The sequence below is a fragment of the Meriones unguiculatus genome, chromosome 12, assembly GCF_030254825.1.
Source record: "Meriones unguiculatus strain TT.TT164.6M chromosome 12, Bangor_MerUng_6.1, whole genome shotgun sequence".
NCBI classification, from domain to species: domain Eukaryota; kingdom Metazoa; phylum Chordata; class Mammalia; order Rodentia; family Muridae; genus Meriones; species Meriones unguiculatus.
Window position 1 is genome coordinate 18751311 of NC_083360.1, and position 9091 is coordinate 18760401.

Sequence of the window (9091 nt, forward strand, 5' to 3'; positions counted from 1 at the left end):
TCAGTGGCACCTTACCTGTGACTAAAAAAAAAAAAATTTAAAAAAAATTAAATGACAATAGATCTCCCAGCAAAACCACAGAGGCCAGAAAAAAGGGTCCCAGACTGTGCCAAGTGCGGAATAATAAAAGCTACTAAGCCAGGATCCTTTGTTTAGGAGTTAATAGAAAATAAAAGTGTTAGAAGATAAAGATAAATTAGGAATCTGTGTTATCAGTAAATCTACCCTAGTAAATATATCCAGAATTTTTAAAGAACCAGAATGGAATTGATGAAAGAAGGAAAATGAAGAGAGGAAGGGAGGGCAGAAGGAAGAGGGAGGACAGAAAGAAGGGAATGTACAAGCAAGGAAGGGAGGTATTCAACTCTTTATTTTCCTGAATTATGCCTGATATTTGAAGCAAAAATTGTAACAGAGGTATGGTTCTAAATATATGCAGAGAACTAATTTAATGTACTAAAAATAAAAAAAGAAAATGACAAAGTGATAAAAGTTCTGAACCCCATTCAGACTGATAACAGCACTGATAGACTGTGAACTATAAAGTTATTACTAAAAGCCTGTACAAAGGTACAACAGTGAAATACACTATCAGCAAAATAAAATGAAATTCTGAAGCTGTCCCACTTCATTTACAAGGAGAAAGAAACAACCATCCAAACAAAACACACGGAATAAACAGAACTAGAATCACATTAATATGTCGTTCCTAATACATCAGTAGTTAGCAATAAATATAAATGATTTACTACTATTTTAGTTGCTTTCTGTCACAAGGATAACATCATGAACACAAGCAATCTGGGGAAGGAAAGCTGTATTACATCTTACAGTTTGGAGTTCGTTATTGTGGGAACTCAAGGTAGGAACTGAAACAGAGATCCTGGAGAAGTGGCAAATACTGGCTTGCTCTCAGGGCTTGCTTAGCCTCATTCTTCTACAAACCAGGACCTGCCCAGAGAGGGCACTGCCTACAGTGGGCTGTGCCCTTCCGTATCAATAATTAACCAAGAAAATGTCTCACGCGCTTAACTACAGGCCAATCTGTTGAAAGTTCCCTCCTTTGTCGTTCTTTCTTTCCAGTTAGCTCTAGCTTTGTGTCATGTTGACAAAAACTGATCAGCACAACTATAGTTAAAGACAAAATTATTAAGGTATATTTAATGTTGTTGTTTTTTTTCTCTCCTTTATTATTCTGTTGCGGGGAATCTAATACACAGCCTTGCTCATATTATGTGCACACTCCACTACATAGGTGTACTTTTAATTCTAACACGGAATACTTTTGGAATGACTGAGCTATAAAGCGAGTGTATTAGTTTTATGTTTCTCATTATTATGCCCAAATACCTGACAATAGACAGCCTAGTAGAGAAAAAGGTTATTTCAGCTTATAGTTCAAGGGATACATTCCATCAGGGCAGTGATGCTATCGCAGCCAGAGCACAAAGAGTTCACATTACAGCCCCAGGAAGTAGGGAGGAAGGCAGTTACATAGCTTGCTTTCTCCTTTTTGTCATACCAGAGCCAGAGCCCAAGGAATGCTGCCATCCACACTAACCTACGCCTTTCCTCTTCAGTTAAACCTTTCTAGAAATATTCTCCTAGACATATCCATTATTTCCATGGTGATTCTAAATCCAACCAAGTTGACAATGAAAATTAACCTTAGCAGTACGTAAAAGCAACTCAGTCCAGAGCTAAATGTGTAGAGGGATGGAAGGTATAATGGTGGGCTAGCTTTGATGGCACACACCTTTAGCCACAGCACTTGGGACACAAGTAGGTGGATTTCTATCAGGCCAGACTGGCATGCATAGTAATTCAGACCAGCCAGGGCTGCATATAAAGACCGTATCTCAAAAAAGAAAAAAGTGTAATAGTGAAAATATATAGCATACAAATATTAAAAATGGACCTTTACAAGTACATCAGATTAAAGAAAATTACCAGAAATCATGAAATTCACAGGTAAATCAATGGACTAGAAAAAAAATATCCAGAGTGTCCCAGAAAGACAAATATATTATGTATTCATTTATATGTGGATATTAGCTGTTATAGTTGTCAGGGTTCTCTAGAACAACAGTTTATAGAATGAATATGTGTATATATATGGATTTATTAGAATGATTTACAGGCTATGGTATAGCTAATCAAACAATGGCTAGCTATGAATGAAAAGTCTAAGAATTCAGTAATTGTTCAGTCCACAAATATGGATGTCTCAGCTGGTCTTCAATTTTACCCTGGAATCCTGAAGAAGTAGGTTCTGATTCCAGTGAAGGAATGGACTAGCTAGCAAGGCAAATGTAAGCAGGCAAATAGCAAATGCTTCTTTCTTTCATGTTCTTATATAGGCTCAGCAGAAGGTGTAGCCCAGATTAGATCTGGACTGAAGATGTGTCTTCCTAGCACAGAGATTCAGATTAGAAATAGACCTTCTCTTCTGAATGAGAATTAAGCATCCTCCCTGGGGTCCTCCTTGTCATTTAGCTCCTTTAGGTCTGTGGATTGTAGTGTGGTCATCCTGTATTATATGACTAATGTATGCTTATGAGTAGTATTTACCATGCATGTTTGGCTGGGTGTGGGTTCCTCACTCAGGATGATCTTTTTCAGATCCATCCTTTTGCCTACAAACTTAATTTTTATTTTATATACTTTATTATATTTATGTAAAATTTTCTATTTTTTTCCTACCGTACAGGCCCATATATATATATATATAATGGCTTCCAGATTAGTGTTTTCCTAGGATGCTGAGTGTGAGAACAAGATCTCTAAGGTATATCTGTTTCTTGTGCCTTTTTCTCTGCTTCTTTTTCTTCTGCCTGTTTATTTTCTCCTATTATAATACATGACTTTTTGTCTTGTCTTATTTTATTTAGTAAATAACAAAAAGTATAGATCAATATCCCTTAGGAATATAGATATACAAATCCTTAAAAATATTTCAATTGAAATTAAACAATATATTATATAAATGTTCACAGTATCTCTATGTTAGAGGTTTGAGTTAAGCTAATTTTCACCTTATGAAGTTAAAAATTATACAGATTCATTAGAAGCTTCATTTCAAGTAACATTTTCTAGGAATGGGAATAGTTTGGAAAATATTTGAGGTGATGGTCAATAGCTACAAGCCTCATCTTCTAGGCAGGCCCAAACTCAAGAGATCAACAATTAATGATGCACAGAGTATTGAACTTACACTACTTTTTGGATACTAGCATACAATAACTTATACAGTTCAACACATTGTTACAAAATAGGCTTTGTTTTAGACATTTTTGGGAAGGGGTTGGTCCTTCAAGACAAGGTTTCTCTGTGTAGCTTTAGCTGTCCTGGACTTGCTTTGTAGACCAGGCTGGCCTCAAACTCACAAGTGATCCACTTGCCTCTGCCTCCCTGAGTGCAGGGATTAAAGGCAGGCACCGCCATGCCCAGCTTGTTTTAGACAATTTTTTTCTACTCATATGTTGATGTAAGTATTCTAAATATGTTTAAGACAGGCTAGGCTGAGCTATAAGTTAAACATACCAAATGTATTTCTGATGTAACATTATTTTGAATTTACTGATACTGAGAGAATATGCTCCCACGATAAAGCAAGGAGGCAATGACCACTGGGAATTTGTTCAAGATACACAAGGTTAGTTCAGTTTGGAAAACACAATCTAGAACTCAGCACAGTAGCTTAGCTCCATGGTATAAGTCAACACGCATTTATTTCAAAAGCTCAGCAAAAGATAGCAATGGTGTAGACTTCTCCAAATGGCAAAAAACACCTTCTGCCAAACTTTAGCTAACATTAAAATTAATATCAAATGACTGAATCATTTTAAGAGTGGGGAAGTCATTCATGAATACTATCATATCATCTGCAAATAGTGATATTTTGACTTCTTCTTTTCTGATTTGTATCCCCTTGATCTACTTTAATTGTCTTATTGCTCTAGCAAGGACTTCAAGTACTATGGTGAAAGAGATAAGAAGAGAGTGGTCAACCTTGCCTTGTCCCTGATTTCATTGGGATTGATTTAAGTTTCTCTCCATTGAGTTTGATGTTGGCGATAGGCTTGCTGTATATTGCCTTTACTATGTTTGGGTATATGCCTTGTATCCCTGATCTCTCCAGGACTTCAAATATGAATGAGTGTTGGATTTTTATCAAATGCTTTTTAGCATTTAATGAGATGATTATGAGGTTTTTGTTTAGATGGTGGATTACATTGATGGATTTCCATATATTGAACCACCCCTGCATACCTGGGATGAAGCTTACTTGGTCACAGGGGATGATAACTCTTTGATGTGTTCTTGGATTTGGTTTGTGAGTATTTTGTTGAGTATTTTTGCATCAATGTTCATAATGGAGACTGGCTTGAAACTCTTTCTTTGTTGGGTCTTTGTGTGATTTAGGTATCAAGGTGACTGTGGCTTCATAGAATGAGTTTGGTAAGGTTCCTCTGTTTCTGTTTTGTGGAAGAGTGTTGGTGTTAGCTCTTCTTTGAAGGTCTGGTAGATTTCTGCACTGAAAACATCTGGCCCTGGGATGTTTGTTTGTTTGTTTGTTTGTTTGTTTGTTGAATGGGAGACTTTTGATGACTCCTTCTATTTCCTTAGGAGATATAGAACTATTTACCGTGTGTATCTCTAAGTGAGGGGAGCAAGGGCTGCCTCGACCATGAACTCTGTTGACTGCTCTCTGATCACTCGCACCTAATGATGCAGCCTTGCCAGGCCATGGAGGAAGAGGATCCAGACAGTCCTGATGAGACTTAACAAGCCATGCAATAGTGGAGAACTCCTCCTTTCAGTTGACTAGAGGATGGGGATGGGGGAAGAGGGCAGGAGAGTGGGACTGAGGGTAGTTGAGGGAGGTGGCTTCAATCAAGAGACATAATGAATAAATAGTGAAGAAAGAAAAATTTTTAATTTTTTTTTAAAAAAGGAAACGTTAGTCAGATGGGGAAAGTGTTTTATTAGTCAGCTTTCCATCAGTATGATGAAATATATGGGATGATCAAAGAAAAAAAAGAGAGAGTGGAGAAGTCAGTGAAGTCTATACTCATTGCCCTTACTCAATACGGTGAATTCTAGCTAGGACAACAAGGCAAGAAATCAAAATCCATGCACATTAGGGAGAAAGAATAAAATTGTCCACATTTTAAGATGACATTGCTGCCTACATGGAAAAACTAAGTCTACTCAGTAGCTCCCACAGCTAATAAACACATTTTCCAAGTTCTTAGAATAGAAGGGAAGTATATTATTAATTATATTTATGAATATTTTCCATGAAGACTAACATTTAAAATGTAACCAATAAAAACCACTTGTAACCAATAAAAACACAGTCTTTAGTTGTAAATCTAATAAATTTTTGTGGTGTTTGTTTGATAAATAGTATAAAAATGTTGATAAGGGAATAAAATAAAACAGAAATTGAGACACAAGATTCACCAACTAAATGACTCAGTGTAGCTGTGTCCATTGTCATCATATCAATGTCTAAATTTAGTACAATAAGAACTGAATTAAAGCTGTAGTCAGACTTTTTATATACATATATCACCATTATTCTAAAACATGTATAACAGCTGAAGAACTGAATGCCTATAATTCTGATAAAGAACAGGGGGAAGTCAGTCTGCTTAATGTCAAGTCTTAGGGTGTGGACTGGTGGTGATGGAACAATAGACACACAGATCAGTGAAACAGAAAACAGAGCCAAGAAATCATTTCAACTGGTTTGACTCAGAAGAAAAAGCAGTTGAGTGAAAGAAGATTTTTAAAACAACAAGCAACTCAGAACACCTCTAAGACCAAACAATGAGCTTCTACTTAAGTTTTGTACCTTATGTAAAATCAAATTATAGGAATGTCTGTTAAAGACCTCGTACCTTCAAACTGTCCTCCAGTATTATTTTCCTCACCCTTTCACAATAGATACTGGCTTGTATTTAAATTCTCTTTCTTCTAGAACTTCAACCAAATTATCTAAGTAGAACTTCTATCCTACTTGTGTTACTGCAAAGGGGCATCTTGTTGATTTTACCTATAGCCCTATCCTTTTACTTTATAATTACATCATTTTGAGAGAGTTCTCCACTCTCTCTGTAAGGTTTGACTCTCTCTAGGATCCACCCATGCAGGAACCATGACTACTCTGTTTAGAAGAAAAACCCCAAGCATGGCTGTAGGTACGCGATGGATAATGCATCTATGTTATAAAACATCTACAGAGAAAATAAATGAATCTGTCTCACAAGGCTAAGGAGACCATAAAACATTCTAGTAAGTCTACAGTTAATAACATTATAGTGTTTAACTGAGAAGGGTTATCTGGCTCCTCTTTTACTAATTAGAGTTGGCCAGAATAAATCTTAATTAGTTAAACTTATTGAGCCTCTAATAGTGGTTGTATGCAGTAAAATGAAGTCATAAATTGAGATTTTTTTATTTGAGATGGATTAGGTAAAATGATGGCTCTGTTCTTGAGCTGCGATGTCTTCTTTTGGACCCTGATTGTGACAAAATAGATGTTGAAGCCAATTCACATAACAGTTTCATTTATGAACATCTGTGGTTATGTGCAAAAGAAGATTATCAGCCCCTAAACAGAACTAAAAGCAGTAATTTCCCCTCAATTATGACACTTTATAGGCATAAGAAAACTAAAAGTTTTAAATGAACAACTTATTTTTCAATTTTATACATTTCTGCCCTCAAAGCATAGTAGTTCTTATTTCTTCTCTCTATTTGGGGGGTAATGATGACCTAGGCAAGGATGATGCTCCCTGACAAAGCCTGTTCCACCTGCCTCTTGTGAGCCTGTGAATATGTTTGAAGAGTCTTTATAGCTTTTACATAATAATAGCTTCTCTCAGCAGAATTGTATTCTTTCTAGGTGATTCTATTCTAAAAAGATCAACACTGGTACCTAAAAGTGACTGAAAAATGTTTTTCTGCTATCTTGGATCACAGAAACAAACATTGCTCAGTGAATTTGAGAATGGTTATCATTTCTGTTTGCTCAGTGTCATGTATCTAGGACTTGGGAAAAATTCAGTCACCTCATAGGTGAGTCACAAAACATTTGTTTTATTTTTAAAAAAAAAATGAATGAATGAAAAGTCAGCATGGGTTGAATAAACAAAATGTCCTATTCAGGAAGGACCCAAAATATCAGAGATGATTACTGTCTCAAGTAAAAGATTTTATCACACCGTTCACATCATTACACAATTAAAAAAAAAAAACACTTTTAAAAATTATGTCAGTTCCCAATGAGTATATTTGCACTATTGTTGACTCTACGTAACTAAAGCCATAAAAACTGGAATCACAGATAATGGGAGACTATTGTCCCTGGATCCTACTGGCTTCTGTTGCTGATGTTTCTCTTGCAATTTTATTATTATTAAACAGTTTAGTATGTTTCATATTCTATCTTATTAAACAAAAATACTTTTCCTTCTTTCTTTCAAAGTTTTCTACACTTCACATAGACTCAAAGGATTTCTAGAACATGACAGTTCTGGGTTAAAATTTGCTTTTTATTACCCAAGCTATCCTGGTAAACCTGCTTTTAAAGGTTCTCCAAAATATGGTACCTTCAAAATTAAATCCAGGAAATACCAATGTAAACCTGAGCTGATTTTTCTGTACAGAGAAAGCAGTTGGATGGCAGCAAAAAAAGTGAACACTTTTCTTGGTCCCTGCATCAAATGTAATGTGCTTAATGTCTTTCCATTAAGACTGTTGTTTGCTGCAGGGTTTTTCGAAGGAAGCTCATTTCTATTGTGTGTTTCCTATTATTTTGTCAATGGTTAGGCAAAATTATTGTGGTTTTGTTGTTAGGTATTGTTTTGTTTTTGTATTTTTGTCTGCACTTATTACAACTACAGATTTTATTTAACGTCAAATCACCTGAGCATTTTTAAGTCAGTGCCATAATTTCATCCTACAATAACAATGGATTGCAGCATTTTCTTAATATATTTAAAGCCTTCTATGATCACAAATGAGACTGTCCCATAAATTTAATTCTTCATAGTTTTTTTTTTATTTATTCATGTAATGATGTTTTTAAGAATGAAATGCCTGACTCTTGATAATTGGATTGAACTTATTTGTAAAATTAGCTGAGCTTTGAGGCAAGGACATATTTCAAACATATTTAAATTGCTCAGCGGCTATTAACTCACCCGGGTCTAACCTGTGTTTTCCCTGTGGACATTTGAGAAGAATTTCTCTTATTCATCAGTTGATGTTTTTGTTTTTTTTTTTTTCAGATTAATGTAGTTGGTACTCAATAATTTTATGATTTTAAAATCTGTAGTTTATGTGTGTTTCATTACAACTATGCACATTGTATTTTAATTAAAAATGTTGTCATTTCTTGGAATTAATTCCTGCCATGCAATTGTTTGTTGTTGTTGTTGTTTTTGGTGGGGGGATGGGTTGTTTATTTCTGTTTTTATTTTTTGTCATTTCAAAGAATAGATTTGGCTGGGGAGTGAGGTATGACATTGCTTTAATTATACCTATACTATTCATCTGCCTTTGACATTTTTTCTTACCTTCTTGTTTCTTAGGATTTCCTAAGTTGCCCTTCATTTTTTATGTGAGCATTTTTCTATATTCAATAATTCATACCTCAGCTCCACTAACCTCAGCGTCCACAGGTGTTGACACAGCTTTCACTGGTTTTCACCCTAAATATTTCCATAGTTTTCTGTATTATTTTTCTTTTCATTATTTATTTGTCATTCTTTTATTAATTAGGCATTTAAATTGTTTTTCTTTTCTTCATAATTTTCTTACATTTTGCACATATTTCACATAATTAATATATATAAAAGAAAAGTTTCTCTCACTGCTGTTATTGCTTCAGTACTTTATTCTATAAAATAAACAAGTACTAGTTTACCAGCAGAAAGTTTCTCCAGTTTATCATACACACGGGAAATGGATGATTTCCATTTCATAAAATTCACTAAATGAATTTTGACTCAGGATAAATACAGAATTTTCCAACTATATTTTGAAACAGCTCTAAACATACTTCTGCTACTTTGTA